The 17,140-nt window shown below is 41.0% G+C and overlaps 1 long non-coding RNA gene across 1 annotated transcript; it reads right to left on the bottom strand.

The window, feature by feature from the left end:
- Positions 1–16,245: 16,245 nt before the first annotated feature.
- Positions 16,246–16,844, bottom strand: LOC143112271 (uncharacterized). Its single transcript, XR_012984698.1, has 3 exons — positions 16,722–16,844; positions 16,517–16,610; positions 16,246–16,434 (listed from the first exon to the last, which is right to left on the bottom strand). It is a non-coding gene; the product is annotated as an uncharacterized LOC143112271 (long non-coding RNA).
- Between the last annotated feature and the right edge of the window lie 296 nt (positions 16,845–17,140).

The following is a 17,140-nucleotide window of genomic DNA, read 5'->3' as shown; positions in this document are numbered from 1 at the left end:
AAAAAATAAATAGATAAAGTATTTTCCCAATCCATTCAGCCCAGTCCTATGCCCAGCTAGCTCCATTCAAACTTAGTCACGTGTACAGTTGTATAGATTATTACATTGAGAAATTTTCTATTTAATACACTTTCATACAGATATTATGCACATCCACGCATCACTACTATTCAAGTTAAGTTACTCATCATTGCCAGGCAAGAAGTCCACAATCAATTCCACGATCTGTGGAGCTTACAGACAACGTTTAATTACTATAGGTTCTGTATGCTATTTAAAGCCGACCTAACGATGAGTCCCTTCATGACGGTGTGTTGCAATGCATTCTGGGTGCTGTGCTGTGATTCGACGGCTCGTCACCTGACCCACCAAACAACGATGTAAAAATAAATCGCTACCAAGGCTCCAAATAGCAACACACTTACACCGTAGCATAATGAGGGTATCTACATGTAAACCGAAGCATTGAGAACTGTGTAAGTCTACAGGCAGTTTATTAAAAAGAAAAACAGTACCGTTCACGTCTCGTTCACATATACAGACGGGCGCCATCTTGGGAAAACACAACTCTCTGGGATGCTGGCGCGTCCTCCTATTTGGGTTGCCAAATTAGCAAAGGCCAACTGTCAACAGCTGTCAGTTGTAGTCATGAACGCCTACAAGAGGCAGGCACATTTCCAAAATTAAAACAAGAAACAAATTAAGTGGACATCGGAGGAGCTTCCTGAGATGGTGACGTCTTCGTCAAACTAAGAATATCAAGTCTGACGCAGAGCTGGCCATATTTCTCCACAACAGGTAGCCTATGCTAAACTTCATCTGCATCGCTAACTTCAGCTAAATATGTTACATTGGTTAGAGAGGTATTTTTTGTTTTCACTGTTTCCGTAATGTGTAGCTGTCATGGCTGGAGAAACGTTAAAGCAGCTGCAGGTCAACTAACGTTAGCTAAGTCTTCATTACATCTGGCAACCCAGAAGAGGCTCGCGTCAGGTAGTCTTGAGAACGTTCACCAGTGTTTTGATTTTGGCCTACAGAACGTTCGTAAACAATCCTACAAATCGCACCTTTAAATCTCGCGTGAAACCTTGTTGCCGGAACACCTGGGAAGAGGCAACAGGATAGCAGCATGAAAGACACACAGGATACACACGGAATTCGAACGAATTTGAAGACATCGAAGAACAAACCCTTTTAGTTTGATGGACGTCCTTATCAGTCTATGGTCTAACTTATGAACGTGTCGGGTCAACGTCAACGATATGTAAGTTAGGCTAACGTAAACGTTAGCTATTTGCTGTTGTCATATGCTTTACGTGATGGCCATTCATCATACTGAATCAGAATGACCTTAGCTCTCAGTAAGTTACAGTTTATTATAGTCATGTGATTGAACAGACTACATGGTTATCTTCCTTAGACTTCGTAGATGTAGTTACTACAATTTGGAAGCGAAATTCGAAGTGTAAATATGGTTTTAATGTGTAAACAGAACAACCGCGATTTTGCTAGCTAGAAAAAAGGAAGTGAAGTGAATGGAGTCATTTTAGGTACTACTTTCACGATGTCTGTAGTTCTTTCAAAATGTATCTTATCTTGAACAGACTACGTGGTTATCTTCCTTAGACTTCGTAGATGTAGTTACTACAATTTGGAAGCGAAATTCAAAGTGTAAATATGGTTTTAATGTGTAAACAGAACAACCGCGATTTTGCAAGCTAGAAAAAAGGAAGTGAAGTGAATGGAGTCATTTTAGGTACTTTAGGCCGAAATTCGAAGTGCAAATATGGTTTAAATGTGTAAACAAGACGCCTGATTAATATATGTTAATTAATGGGCACAGTATTATTGGGTACAGTAATGGGCTATCAGTAGTATGTAAACAGTTCATGTGTTATGCGATTTACATAAACTAGTAAACAACAGAAATGTTAAAAGCTGGTATTGTGTTTCCTGAATTCTTACATTCAGGCATTCAAATGAAATGTAATTAAATAGCATATATATACTCTATCAGTGTATGATGCTTGCATGAGGGAAACATTCCAAAACAACGGCACCCATATAATTGCTGTTGTTTTGAGAAGTATTTCTCATGCAAGCATCATGCAACAATGCAAAAACAAAGAAACTAGTGTAGGCCTAATTATGACCGCCGCGCAGCGAAGCGGCGGTCATATAGGTTTAGTCAGATTTTTTTTTTTTTCTTTTTCGCATGCCCAAATTTCTGTCAATGATTCCCGGGACACTGAAAGACCGGGGTACACGAAACTTGGTGGGCATGTAACCCCACATGGATAGCATGGAACCATCGTTTTTCGTTTTGATCTGTAGCCCCCCCGCTGGACTGGACCCCCGAAAGGAGGGTAGGGCAGACACAGTTTTCTGTGAATATCTCGAAAACCGTAGGGTTTAGGAGGACCATTTTTTTTTGTATGTTGATCTCAAGGGGCCATGTCAACCCATTCCATAACCACTCATTTCATGTATAGCGCCACCTAGTTAAACACAAAAAAGTAAAAATGAGGTGTTGTAATTGAAGGTATCTGTGACCTAACAAAGTCAAAACTGTACAAAATTGGAAGTGTAGGATCATTATGACACCCTCTGTATGCACGCCAAGTTTCGTGGAATTCCGTTCATGGGGGGCCACACAATAAATTCATTTATGTTACTATACACCAACTGGCCTGTAGGTGGCCGGAGACAGTTTTCTGTGAATATCTCGATAACCGTAGGGCCTAGGAGGTCCACCTTTTTTATGTATGTTGGTCTTAAGGGGGCATGTCAACCCATCCCATTACCACTTATTTTATGTATAGTGCCACCTAGTTAAAAATGAAAAAGCAAAAAATTAGGTGTTTTCATCACAATATCTCTGGCTGACAAGGTCAAAACTGCACGAAATTAAAAGTGTAGGATCATTATGACACCCTCCGAATGCATGCCAAGTTTTGTGTACTTTCGTTCATGGGGGGCCTTACAATAAAATAATTTATGTGTACATTTAGTGACGTACACCAACAAGGATTCCCGGGACACTGAAAGACCGGGGTACACAAAACTTGGTGGGCATGTACCCCCACATGGATAGCATGGAACCGTCATTTTTCGTTTTGATCTGTAGCCCCCCCGCTGGACTGGACCCCCCGAAAGGAGGGTAGGGCAGACACAGTTCTCTGTGAATATCTTGAGAACTGTAGGGCCTAGGATGACCATTTTTTTCTGTATGTTTGCCTCCAGGGGTCATGTTAACCCATTTCATGTGCACACATGTGCACAGATACACACACACACACACATACATTCACAGTAATCATACGTATGACACATACTCACACAGTAGACATATGTACGCTTGCATGCACAGGCACATACGCAGGCACAAACACAAGCACGCACGCACACACACACACACACACACACACTCACACACACACACACACACACATAACATAAACATAACACAAACAATCAAGAATTTCTCAGAATTATAAACAGGCAAGATGGAGGTGGGGTTGTATAAAATGAATTTTACATGTGAAATCTATGAACTAATCATGTTTTGGTACTTGTTGTCTAGCAGATACCAGTGAGAATTGAGTGTGGATAATGCAATTTAGTGAGACAGTTAGAATCATATAGGCCTTTCAGCGTGATTTCTTTTTGTGGAAAAAATGTGCTGGACTGGGCGGCGGTCATATTTTGTACCGCTCTGCGGTACATCTAGTTATATTTTACATTAGTAAAGCAGTACTCTAATGTGCATGCTTTCACAAACTTTTGTGAACAATCTTAGCACTTTAAACATTGACTGTTTTGAAGTGCATGTATAGCAATATAGTATAAAAATAATTGTGATATCATTACAATTTGATAGGGGTTGGGAGGAGGGGGTGGGTTCATGTAGGTGGGCCCTATGACCCCAAAGTATGCCTTGACTGGGCCTCAGGTCAAAGAAGTTTGAGAAATGCTGATGTAGACGACAAAGCAGCAAGGAGGCGTCGTGTGATCATTTAAACAAGTTTTATGACAAGGTCGACGAGGGTGGGAAAAATCGTACATTTCTGTGCAAACTTTGCCCGCACTTCAGTCACATTGTCTTTTAAGAAAATGCAGTCCTTTTTTCGGTTCCAGCAGCCAACAACCTCAAAACTGACCCTTCAGGCCTCTCAGGAGGCGCTGGCCTTTAACCGCAGCCAGAAGAGAGTCAGCAGAAATTTGATTGCCTTTAAAAAATCTGACTTCTTAAAAAATCTTAAACTGGGTGCATTACGTGATTTTTTCTGAGATTCTGATACGTTTTTAACCATGACCTATACACAGTTCTGGTTTGAAAATGTATCTCTTAAAATAATCACTTTATGCCGTCAGCTTAAGATGGCTTACTAGCAACTAACTAATTACCCTAGCAACAACCTAGAAACCACCCCTGTAATGTCAACCTAGTGACCACCATAGCAACCAGCATAGCAACCATGTTATTTATGCGTTTTAGCTTATTGGATGTTGCGTTAATGCAGATAACTTTTGATCCGTGTGCCCGGTTTTCATAAATGAGGTACCGTTGGAATCCTTGGATGAGGCCGAGTTCCATGCCCCTGATCAAACCCACTCTTGCAGTTCCTCGGAACCGCAATTCTAGTTGCAGTTTACCAACAGATGTCGCCAACAACTAAACTTATCTAAAGCTGTTTAATTTGGTAAAATCATATCACGTTCAGTTGTAGGGTTTTTCCAAAGTTCACCTTACCAAGAGCCGTTTCCCACTCATCATTTCATTACGTTGTGAAAGTGTCACTTGTAGTGTTACTTTTTCACTACACAATTAGATCGTTTGATCATAATTGATAACAAACGCCAAAAAAGCGTCCTGAAATGCAAAGCAAACTAGGCTAATAGGCTAACGTTACCTGACTATATCTCTGATAGCTAAAAGAAATAGCAATCCCAGTTTAAGCATAATCAGAAATAGCATTGCTAGCTAGCAACCTGAGGAAGGATTGCTAGTCTTATTCATCGATTGCTAACGTTAACAGAAAACAGCAGTGTTGAATTGCATTCAATAACCCATAATCCATATCCATATCCACAACGTAAAATAACTAGCTAGCCAGCATCAATCATTTGCAACGTAGGCCTAACACTTGAACATGATCATGGCTAGTAGGAGCTTACGTTACAAAGTTTATTGACTGTACCTGGCATAAGCATAGACATGCATACACGCAAGGGCTACAAAACTATTTTTTAAAATGTATTTAAAACATTGTCTTAACTGCAAGTGACACGCGAGCATAATCCCGCTGTCTCTTCTTTTTCCTTTTTTCCGCCCCCGACTCTTAGTGCCTTTTCGAGGCCATGTCTAAGGTGTCTGCCAAATTTGAGATTTGAGACATAATCGAACAGACCACTGGGAGGTGGGGGAGGGGGGCACCAGAGGGAGACTGGAGAGAGGGCCGCACCGGAGATTCACCTTTTTCTCGACTAATTTGGTCTAGGCCTATATTACTTTGTATTGCTTTTGCATATTAACATGCTTTAGACTAGGGCTGGGCGATAAAATGATAGCGATATGTATCGCAATAGACTTGTAATCGATATCAATAAAAAATACGTTCGATAGAACATTCAATAATTAAAACACACACCTCCCGCCTTACGTTGTCCATAAATAAATAGTCTAAATATATCTTGCATTGTAGCTATGTGCAACTCTACCAGAATAGGCGATAGAAGTAGGCCTACCTCAACACAGACTCTCAATGAGTCCTTGCCCCGTGCTCTCTCTCTCTCCCTCTCAACAGGAGCATCCCTCCTCATCCACATGTAATCAAAACATTCACAATCGTGCAAGACGGTGGCTAAATTGCTATTAAATCCGGTTAGCATTATTAGCACGCTGCACGAATTTGTTGAAAACTGTTGCATTCAAATTGACTGCTACTATGCTTGTTTACCATTTCTGCTGTAAGTGCATGTTGTGTGTGATGTCTGTATGCTACTGAGACCCTTGAATTTCCCCTTGAGGATCAATAAAGTATCTATCTATCTATCTATCTATCTATCTAAGTTCTAATCATTTCAATCCGATGCAAATGGAAAAGTATTTTCCAAGACTCAAACGGGCCTGTCTCAAGGAGAAAAAGTATAGATTTGAAACTTAAACACACGTGGGGAAACTGAACAGTCTAACCAGTAGACTATGATAAACTAGCAAATTAAGCTATTTTGTTTACAATATTTCCAGGCTTCAACCAGTGCTGCTTTTCATTCAGACTTATGTGCACATTTATTTGAGTGTTTTTCGTGATTGTGTTGCTATTTCTTTTCCCTGTTTGCTTTGATTGATAACTGAGGTGATTAAAATCAGAGGAAGGTTAAGTTTAAAATAAAAGTGTTTTTCCCCTTCTGGTCCTTATCTGAAATAGATTTTTTTTAAAAATCAATAATTATCGATATCGACCGATATGAAATACTTATATCGTGATACAGTTTTCAGCCATATCACCCAGCCCTACTTTAGACATATTTTATTTGTTATTTATACTAGTAGCTTATTGTGGTGATTTTTCACGACCCAGATTTTTTGGTGCCCCCCAAGGCACTTGGTGCCCTACGCGCAGTGCAGTGCGGGCCGGCACTGTGCGCGACGTTTATATTTTGGCGATGGTAAAAAAAAATTAAAAAACATAAAACATGAATTTTGGGCTCGCATTTTTCACGACACAGCTCCCCCTGCAGCTTCGGTAGCATGTGACTGCTACACTGAACCCCCACTAGCTAGTGAGCTAGCCATCAAGAAACCAAGCTAAACACATACAGGGCTCACAATAAAACGGTCGAGCAAACACATTGTTCAAGAGACTATCAAACCACATTACAAAAACGAAGTTCACCCAAGGGTAGGCTACTTTCAATTTCAACAGCAACAAAGCCAAGTCGGCCATGGCCGTCGTGGCCGCCGTGAAATTCCTACCCTGCCAGGGAACATAGACCCTTTTTCTGAAAGAACTGTACCAGAACTGGTTTTCTGAATGAACTGTACCATTCTCACTGTCATTCGCGTTGCACCGCAAGCGCAGGCAAGAGAGAAAGAGACTCATTCAAAACTATGTTAAAAAGTATGTTACTATGTAAGTTAGTGTATCAACTGTCTCTGGGTCTAGAGACTAGAAATCAAGTGAGACAGTGACAGATCATGAAAAAAGTTATTTTTCTCTTTATTTATTTTGTTGGAAAATACAATTTCAATGTCAGAATGTTAGGAAGACATGTGGCTTGTAGAAAATGGGTTCGTAACTTATATTGCTGAATGTAGGGATATTCTGCCGATGAATCCAAGCAAATGTTTTTTCTATGCATGCAGACCAGAAGCCAAAGACTGAGCTGTATTTCGCATATGTCCCTTGCTGGCCACCGTAATTTTAAAATGGCGCACGTACATGGAGAGTCGCCCCTGCGCTATGTAGATGTAAGTGAGGATTTCTAAGCCAATAGGCATGCATCGAATTGGTGGTTGTGGTAATTAAACATGAATTTGGCCACATTTATGTATGGGAAATGTTGTGTTAACAAACAATGTGTTAACAAACAACTGAAAACATTACACAGAGGACCTTTAAACTGTCCAAACGTGACAAAAAGAAAAACAAAATGTACAGCCCAGAGTAGGAATTTCACGGCGGCCAAGACGGACATGGCCGTCGTAGCCCCTTCCGTTGGCCGTGAAGCCCCTTTGAAAATCATAGTTTTACAGGCCACGGTGGCCTTGGTGCCCCCTTCTTTCAATATTCTGCTTTGCGTCCTACTAATAGCGATTTTTATTTAGCCTGTGGCCTGTCAAAATAATCTTAGCATTCACAGCGCAAATTAATTTAGTCTTTTACGCATTGGAGAAAGTGACAGCGCAAGAAAGAAAGTGCGTCCAAATTCACCCATTCTTCTCAGTTGAACTCGCGAAGTAGCCTATTCATCACACAGACATCACAAGTATCACATGAAAGAGCTTTTTCTCAGCTTTTAAACGATGTTAGCCGATAATTGCTGTGTTGAACGGTTCGCGAGAAAAGTAAATAATATAATTCAATTAAATCATACATTCTACTGAAGGTTTTGCGTCCATGATCTCCCAACCCATTCATCTCGGTGGAATTCTTCACGAACCCGTCTTTTTAACACATAACAAACCATATATCAGAATATACAGCAGACCTTACCGAACACAAAGGTGTAAAGCAGTCCCCTGTACAGTTAGCCGTTCCAGAGTAATCCAGTTTTGAATTTGCAGTAAATTTCGACATGCATGGATGTCTCCAAATTTGGGCTTTAAGTTTTACAATGTGTTTAAATTGTTCCACATGATTTCATAACGGGCCAAATACAAAATAAATGTTACAAATATCGCCTAGATATTGGTAAATCAGAGGACAGCTGACTAAGAGTTTGTGAAAGTAGCCTTAATGATCACAAAATGCTAAGCATGCATCTAGGCTATTTGAGTTTCTTAAAGCTGAGCTGTGCTTAAATTTAAATTGTTCAATACATGATTTCATAGCAGGCCAAATATAAAATAAATGTTATATATAGCCTAGATATCTGTAATTATTAGATGATCAGATGATTTACAGTTCTATGTAATATGTCATGTTTCATGTTTTTGTAATGTTTCATACAGTGATGCAGGTCTACTGCAGTGAATAGGCTAAATACAACTTTGATCATTTTTATAGCCTACTACTGTATAGTTAACTTTGGCCTTGGTGCCCTGATATGTGGCCTTTGTGCCCCCCACCAAATATGCCCAACTGAAGGCAAAGTGGCCTTGCCCCCAGAATGGTGAAATTCCAAGCCTGGTACAGCCTAATCTCTCCTCCTCTAGGCCTATTTAGACATGCGCGTCAAACGGTCTGTAGCCTATTTGCCGTGGAATTTGGCACTGATGGTGGAAAAAAATAACAGACCGGGGAACATAGGACCTTTTTTCAAAAAAAGGGTCCTATGTTCCCCAGGTCTCCCGGCGAACACAGGACCCTTTTTTTGAAAAGGGGTCCTATGTTCCCCAGTCTCATACAAAGTGGGGAACATAGGTTCCGGGAACAAAGGACCCAGGGAACATAGGTACGCTCCCTTCAAGACACCAAAGGTCGCTTAAAAAATAAAGATTCCAGACGGAGCGGTGTAGTCGCCAGCGTACCCGTGACACCAAGATGACAAATACATTTAAAAAATAACAAACACAGGACAAAAGATGCCGGACGGAGCGGCGTAGTTGCCAGCGTACCCGTGACACCAAGACATACAAGACAGACAACAAAACAAATAAACAAGGGAAAAAAAATACATTTAAAAAGGGGGGGGGAAATGATGTTAAACTAGATGTACCGCATAGCGGTACAAAATATGACCGCCGCTCAGTCCTGTACATCCGTTCCGCGAACATAAATCACACTAATCAATTTGTATCCATCTTCTACTCCATCCCCCACTCTTGAAACTTTTGTGTATGCTTGTTTGGCATGCCTGTGTGTGTGTGTGCGGGCCGCACAGCAAGTAGCCTACTGGCGCTGCGAAGGTGAATAGATTTGTAGCACTAGCCAAAAAAATTAGCCTAGAAATCTAGACGCACCCTAGTGGTGGCAAATGAATTTGCTCAGCCTGTACGTCTAGTAGCAAACCATAGGGATTTCTATTGGCTAACACCGTGGATGTTATCCAATCACAGCGCTCTATTTTGTTAGAGAGTCTTAAGGCGGGCTTAACAGGATAACGACAGTCCTGCGACGGTGTACAACAAGGAAGGTGGCTATGGCGAACGAAGAGCGGTTGTTTGAATCGGCGTTGGCGTCAACTTTGGAGGAGTTGGACTTGTGCTTTTCTTTGAAAGTTGAGGAACACAATGCACTTAAGTCATTCCTTTCGAAGAAGGATGTATTTGCCGTTTTGCCGACCGGATACGGATATGGTCGTAGCGCTGGCCTATTGCATGCCTGGGCAGTTTGAAAGACAATTCTCTGCCCGCCCCTTGGATTAAGCGAGGTGAATGGCTCGATTCCAGACTATACATTTCAATGATATAGGATGGCCCGCCAGGCTACAAAAAAATTGTAGCATTGTTATAAAACCTTTAAAATCACGTTTAGGTAGGGCCTATTAAGTAGGGCAGTTCATCACAGTTCATCCATTGCAACTGGACTGATGAAAGGTCATGTACACCTGTAGGCTACATTGTATTTGGGGAAAGCAGAAGGCATCAGTTTTACATTTATTTATTTATTAAAAAACAAAACAATCCCTGTCATTTCCATGCAGTTTTCAACAGCTATCAAGAAGAGAGGTCATGCTATGGATTTTTGTGAATGTTTCTTCTTCTACATATGCAAGATTTTAGTCATCTTTAGTTCATATGATATTCAACTTTATTGTCAATGCATAAATTAAATACCAATAGTCTAAAAACAAATGCAGTTGTACATCTAACCAGTGGTACAAATAACTGACATGTCCAAAAGGGCCTTCATGAAATGCGTCGCTAGACTGTTTGCATTTTAACGGGCCAAGTTAAGAGCTGTGTCCGTTATTGTTCGTCGGAAAAATGCTGATTTCCACATTGCAACTACTGAATCCATGGTCAGGGACCAGCAGCAATGTCCTCACGGGCCACAAGTGGGCTGCGGACCACTGGTTGAAAACACCTGGCTTACAGTATCAAGCGGACTTAAGCTGCCACCTCTTGGTGAAAAGTTGTAATACATTTCACCCAGCTGCGTGAATCACAGAAAGTGCGAATGAAGTGGCCACTAAATGGGACCCACTGTACAGTAGCTGAAGGTCTGTGGCTAAAGCAGCCATAATGAAAGTGTTATCATTGTTTGGATACTTCCCACACACACATGCTTTTTAATCGCATAGACTACAACTACCAAGCTGGAATCAAAGCACATCGATTCACCTCTCACACCCTAAACAAGCACTTCAAACAAATAAACAAGCGTCTCAGTCTCACGCATGTATAGCCATAGGCAAAACTGTATCAGACGTAACGTTGGTAAATCATCCATCGCACAGAATGATTTTTGTGGCACGTGCAACAGGTATAGCCCTGCCCCAGATACATCTCTCAAAGTGCGCTCTAAAACATCTGGTTTAAATGGAGATGTAGCCTAGATCATCACTGGTGCGTTAATAAATCTACATTGTGACGAGTTGACACAAATGATTCACTTTGACGAATTTATGCAGTCTAGTCAATTACGTCGTCTCAGCCCTAGTTACTTTACTTTGAGCCATGCTCTTCCTTAACGTTACTTCAGGGCTCTCAAGTTTTGAGGACAGGCAAGAGTGACATTCCCCGTCGACAAACCCCCCTCCGAGGGTTAAAGGGGTGGCTGGTCAGACGGGTTGCGAGAATGGGGGTGTTTCATTAATAATACTACAATTTGTTGTTGCTGTTATTAATTTGCCTTCAGATGTTCCAGTGTAACAGAGGTCAATTCGTCCGCCGCTCACGGCCCTCGAACCCGCCACCTCAACACACCGGCATGGGAGTCGAGCACTCTAACCACTGAGCTAAAAGCCCAAGCTTCCAACTCAGCGGTTAGAGCCGTTCTTAAGGTTAGGGGTGTGAGGATTTACACGCGCAACTAGCATCACCAGCTAGCATACACCAGCCCCAGGTCGATTAATAGTTGATCCAATATTAGTTGTGCAGAAATATAGCCCATCTTATACACACCAATTTAATTGAAATAGAAATTGTAAAGATTTGTATTTTTTGTAATTATTCCATATTTAGTGTAGTCATATCAGAACCTGAAGTAGCCTACAATCCAAATGCAAGCATGAAACTTCAGAGTATTACCTTTAATTTGAGGCCAAGATTATGCGTATAAGGGGTTCATATGCAGTAAGCATTTGATTGCCAGTATGCATTTTGGATAACCCAAAGTCCTATGGGGAGTTTTCATAGGGCATTTTACAAAATGCATGAGCATATCTTGGCAAATAATGGTCTAAAGTACTCATGTTGTCATTCTATATTGATCTACTTTTGCACACAGCATGACAAGACCCAATGCTAGGACTCAAGTCATATCAAGTCAAGACCTACTGTCGAGGGCTGAAATGTGGTCAGTTCAAAGATGCTTGTTATCCGGTAGAAAAAGAAAAGAATAATCTAGCCTTTGTAACTTTGTGTCAGTACATTACAGTTATTCTAATAGTTTTCCAACAGTGTCTCAGCTTTCCAAAAGAGAGCAGGCATTTGATTATTGGCTACAGTATGTAGGAGAAATGCCCTCCTAAGTCAAAATGGGGCAAAAATATAATTTATAATTGCTCAGATTTGCAAAAGAAAAGATTTGACACATGGCACTGACAATTCAATAATGGGCCTTTTCACCACCTCTGAGCATCCACTAACCTGGACCTTTTAGGAGGCTTTCCTCTCAGGGTGAATGAGAGGATGCTTAATTGCTTTTTACCTGACATTTTTGAATACAGATGCAATGATAAATGCATCCATGGCCAGGATATAATTATATAATATGAAATGATTTTAAAAGTGACCTATAACAATAGGCTATGCAATACACTTTAATTTGTTTAGTGCTAATAAAATGATTAAGCCTATTTGGAGAGAGAGATGTTTAGAATGTGACAATATGTCAGTCATCGTGTGAACGAAAGTAGGCTATGACTAGGCATAGGCTACTTGTTCTGAGCAAGTGTTGTCAATTAACAGGCTGTGAAACTGTTGGCTAAGTTACAGACAGTCATGATGAACAACTGATGCTAATTATCTGGGAAACATTCTCTAGCAGCAGTCACGTTGTCATTGTTTGTGTCAAACAAGTTGTGGATTTGTTGTTACATTAAAAGATGACTTATTCTGTGCTGAAACCATGAACTGATGCTCGAAGGTGAACGAAACTTGGATGAAGTAGGTAACAGGTTCACGTTCAATAATTCACGTTCAACAATTCCAGTATACACGTTTTTTCATTGGTTGTTGCGTTAAATCTTACCCAGATACAATAGTGCTATTTTCTGATTGGCTATTGTGTAGCCCCTCTCGTTATTTTTGATTGGCTGATAAAGTGGCAGGCTCAACTCCAGGGGAGTTTGCCAGGAAAAATAGGCTTTATTGAAATGGTAAAAAAGTTCTTGTATTTTATTTAAACGCCTTTCTCTGTTAATGGACAACAGCATACTGGCATTGCATGACAGACACCACAGATTGAAATAACGCAAACAAAGTAACCGTCTGCTATCTGACGCTACACTTAAGGTAACAAAGTTGCTGTAGCCTTGCACCGAAAACTACGGTGAACACGTGAAATATAAAACTGTTGAACACCAACATTAATTCTGACATGGGTGTCAAAACAGGCTAAAGACCCTATCGCACAGCATATTATTAGACAGAACACATTGACTCAAAACATATGCATAACATAGGCCTACACAACGCAATATTCATAGGCTAGCCTACATTAAATTGATCCACATATCACAAATATAGCCTACAACAAATGCTAACATCATAAACGCACAGTGTAGCCTTTAACCTACACTTTCAAAAAGAAGAGAAAGAACGCTCTGAGGAGGCCACTGAAACAGGCATGCAGACACAGATGAATAAGTTAATCTACCTCGCTGAAGAGAGCTTTGTTTGTGGATGGAGCTTACTCAATATCCATGCCACCTTTCACCGTGGTGCACCGAGACTCCCCGATAACACTGCATCATTTTAAGCTGAAGGTTGAGGCGGCCCGTGTTCAGCTCCTTGGAGAACTCACGGTAATATTCAGCTACTTAATATGGCATATTGTCGTAGGGCTACCATAAAGCTAGCGTCATAGGATATCTCCCTCCGGTTTGTTTTGTTAATTTGTTTAGTTTTTGTTTAGATCTCCCAGGTCTAATGTAACATTTTTTTAGTGCATAATAGAATAATAGACAGGGGGACGGAGAGTTTATCTTTTTCTGATCGTGAGTAGAGTTTAGATTCTCTGCCCGAGCCCGAACTTGACCCTCCTCGGGCCGGGCCGGGCCGGGTTCTTGATCAATTTTTTTTTTTTTTTTTTTTTTTAAATCATTAGCCTACTTGGGTGGAGAGCTAAAGCTATGCCATAGTCAGAAATATTATATATTTAACAAAGTAGGCCTACGTAACAAGGGTGTAGCCTACAAAGTTATACTGTATGTTCAGAGTTACAAAATGTCATTTGTAATGTCATCTGCGCAACACGTGTCATGCGCAGCTTCTCCACTCGCACGCATCACACCGGGCCTGCTGTGCTGTGTTGTGTAGCTTAAGTGCAACGTGAAGCTTGAAGATGTAAAGAAAAAATGAAAACAGGAGAAATAACTTCGAGCAAGTTTGGAGAAAAGTCGGAGGTATGCATTTGTCAGGTAGGCTGCTTTGTTGTGTGCATTACGTAACGATGTTCACCTATGACAGCAAAAAGACTTTAAGATGAACATGAAGCAGGCTTGCCATGGCAGAAATAATGATAGCCAGCCTTCCATGTCCTCTTTTGTCACTTCTCCAAGCATAGGCTACACCTGAGAGCGAGGCAAGCCCTCACAGAGAAATGCGTTGAGTTTTGCTGCAGGGACATAATTTTAAGTTGTAAGTGGCTTACGTTTCTTCATTCGGATTCATTTGCGATCCATTCCATTCTGAATAAACAAACAGTTTACATTCTTCATCCTCTGTTGCATTATTCATTAATATAATTCTAAACGGATTTCTGTAGCTCAAACAACTCGAAATTGTAATTGAGAACGTCAGTTATAATGGCCCACGTATTTAAAAAATGTCGGGTTTAAATCGGGCTCGGGCTCATAATTACAGTTAATGTGTCGGGCCGGGTCGGGCTCGGGCACAATGTGCACGGGCTCGGGTAGGGTCGGGCTTGATTTTTTGGGCCCGATCTAAGCTCTAATCGTGAGTGGTATGACACATAAATACGCGTGCTTTCCTGCAGGGGGTGCTGCCGCACCCCCAGCACCCCCACTTCCCACGGCTATGCTACTACATCCAGACCGTTGCGCTCCTCAGACAAACGACGTCTTGCTCTGCCACCGGTACGCTTAGGCCAATCCAAACTTTTCTCATCTGTTGTTCCTCGTTGATGGAACGCACTGCCAGTTTCTACAAGGGCAGGGACATCCCTCTCCATTTTCAAAAAACTCCTGAAGACCCAGCTACTCAGAGAACATCTCCTCTCATAGCACTACTTACAACTAGTCTTGCTGATCCTAGCACTTACCACCTGTCTTGAACTAACACTCAACTGTTTAAAAACAGCACTCACTGATGCACTTATTCTTACTATACTCTACCTTTTTTAAATTGTCCTAGAATTGTTGAGAGAATTGCTTTAAAACTTAAACTGTTACCACACACATTACCTCATGGGCAGCCATGGCCTACTGGTTAGCGCTTTGGACTTGCAACCGGATGGTTGCTGGTTCGAACCCCGACCAGTAGGAACAGCTGAAGTGCCCTTGAGCAAGGCACCTAACCCCTCACTGCTCCCCGAGCGCCGCTGTTGTAGCAGGCAGCTCACTGCGCCGGGATTAGTGTGTGCTTCACCTCACTGTGTGTTCACTGTGTGCTGAGTATGTTTAATTCACGGATTGGGATAAATGCAGAGACCAAATTTCCCTCACGGGATCAAAAGATATATATACTTATACTTATACATATATGATTTTACTGGATTTGTCAGACAACAAAAGGGTGCTCCACAAATTGTTTGGTGCACAAGTTGTCCGTTGCTTATCAAACATATAGCCTGCCTAGCGATAATCAGCACCGTTTCAGTGAAGAGTCCTGACTTTACATCGTGGTAATACTTGATATGTTTAACACACTCTACTCCTATTCTCTTGGCTACCGTTTTGTAATATGTAACACTAACAGGCCATACAGCAGGCTGTTGGTGCAGCAGTTTGACCACAGATGCCCCTTGTCATCGTCAATGTGTTAGTTGGTCCAGCAGTTTGTATCCGTCACTGTTTAAAGGTGGTCACATTTTCAAAAATATCTGAGTTTTTCAGTCACCACAGTGACTGTGGAACAGTGGAATTTTGCCCCTGTCCTCTGGGAATTAAGTCATGTAGCTTCATCCACATTTTTTTGTGTTTTGGAAAGTCCAATCCAGCTTATATGTGTGAAATAAATACATTTCTAAATCTATAAAAAATATTTGAAATGAATGCAACGATACTGGCTGTTGTGGAATCTGTTCATTTTTTAATCAAATTTGCATTAAACAAAGTCATTTCTAAACAGGCCAATATTGATAAGAAACAATATCAATGTGTTAATAATCATGCTGCTTGATCCACAAAGTCTTCCTTTAATAGTTCACATTCTTCCATAGTCCTCACCAGCCGCCATCTCCTTTGTTAACACAGCATCTGAGAAGAGAAACATGATTTCATGCCACATGTTGCACACAGTAAAATAGCCAAAGATGTTAATAAACAAAATTCAACTTACACATTTCCACCACCACAGTATGATCTAGGGTCTATTTTTTGATTTTTTTTGCATTTCTTGACACACTCCCCATCCTCACATGCAGCATAGACATCTGGAAAGAGAAAGAATACACAACACAGCAGAAAAATGTGTTATGTGTATGTGAGCCCAGGTGATTCCATCAAAAGGAAACAGACTGATAATAAAGTTAAACTGTACTTACTGCACACCAGTGCACTCATCACCATCAGTGCAAAGAACAGCGCGATCACTGGCCTCATGGTTTCTCTTTGTGGTGTTGATGCTATTCAGTAATGGTTAAGGAAAATGTCTGACTCCGCACAGGTTGCTCCTGTATTTATCTGAAACATTCAGGCTGTTACCACACACACACGTTACCTCATCTAGGATTTCACAATCCACAATAAGGAAGCACTCAAACAAATGGGCTGCAAAAGTCTGTACTTTACCTATGTCAAACAACAGCATGCTTACTGTACATTCAGAGCCGGACAGTAACGGAGTACATTTACTTGAGTACAGTACTTGAGTACAATTTTGAGGGATCTGTACTTTCCTCGAGTATCATTTTTGGGGAGTACTCATGACTTTACTCAAGTACATTTGAGAGGCAAATATTGT

The sequence above is a fragment of the Alosa pseudoharengus genome, unplaced genomic scaffold, assembly GCF_046254945.1.
Source record: "Alosa pseudoharengus isolate Yale_2024_CS ecotype anadromous, Long Island Sound unplaced genomic scaffold, YU_APseudo_1.1 YU_APseudo_1.1_scf_8, whole genome shotgun sequence".
In the NCBI taxonomy this organism is placed as follows: Eukaryota; Metazoa; Chordata; class Actinopteri; order Clupeiformes; family Clupeidae; genus Alosa; species Alosa pseudoharengus.
The sequence above is the reverse complement of the archived record's forward strand: the minus strand, read 5'-3'. Positions and strand labels throughout refer to the sequence as shown.